Here is a 700-nt window from a genome sequence, read left to right as displayed (position 1 = left end):
GATTCCCAGCACCCACATGGTGGCTACAAACGGTCCTTAACTCCAGTTCCAGGGGAATCCAAAACCCTCTTCTGACCTCCGTGGCATTGCACAACAAGGGTGTACTCACATACATGCAGGCAATACACTCATACACAAAAAATAAATAAATAAATAAATAAATAAATAAATAAATAAAATGAATGAATGAAAGATGATACAATTTTATGTCTTACAGGGTTTATACTGAGTTCAATATTATATAACTGTATTAATTCAACTGTGAACCTAAAAATGTTATAGCCACTTTTGAAAGAGATGTATCTTTGCTCTGGAAATTGTTATTGAGTATGTTAAAGCTGTAATGAAATGCTTCTTCAAAAAATTTTTTTTTAAATTTTAAAAAGCTGAAGCCTTGAAAAAAGGCAGGGTAATGAGGAAAGGTGGGAAGTAGAGAGTAAACGTGAAAGGGAGCTGTGAACTATCTTCCTAGAGAAAACACTTCATCTGGACAGACCGCATAGTATTTGTTTATATGCCACAATAAAGGCAGCTTTTTCGATTTCTTTACATTTAGAAACATTTCAACCAAATCCACATTTTCAACCAAATATACAACCATATGTTACTAGTAAAAGACATCCAAATCTTAATCTGTGTAGTGTGAACTTCTCTGTGGGATTATTATTTTGTTGTTATTAAATGTATCCTAATTGTATAA

Source organism: Nannospalax galili, unplaced genomic scaffold (genome assembly GCF_000622305.1).
Source record: "Nannospalax galili isolate Female #2095 unplaced genomic scaffold, S.galili_v1.0 scaffold126, whole genome shotgun sequence".
Lineage (NCBI taxonomy): Eukaryota > Metazoa > Chordata > Mammalia > Rodentia > Spalacidae > Nannospalax > Nannospalax galili.
The sequence above is the reverse complement of the archived record's forward strand: the minus strand, read 5'-3'. Positions refer to the sequence as shown.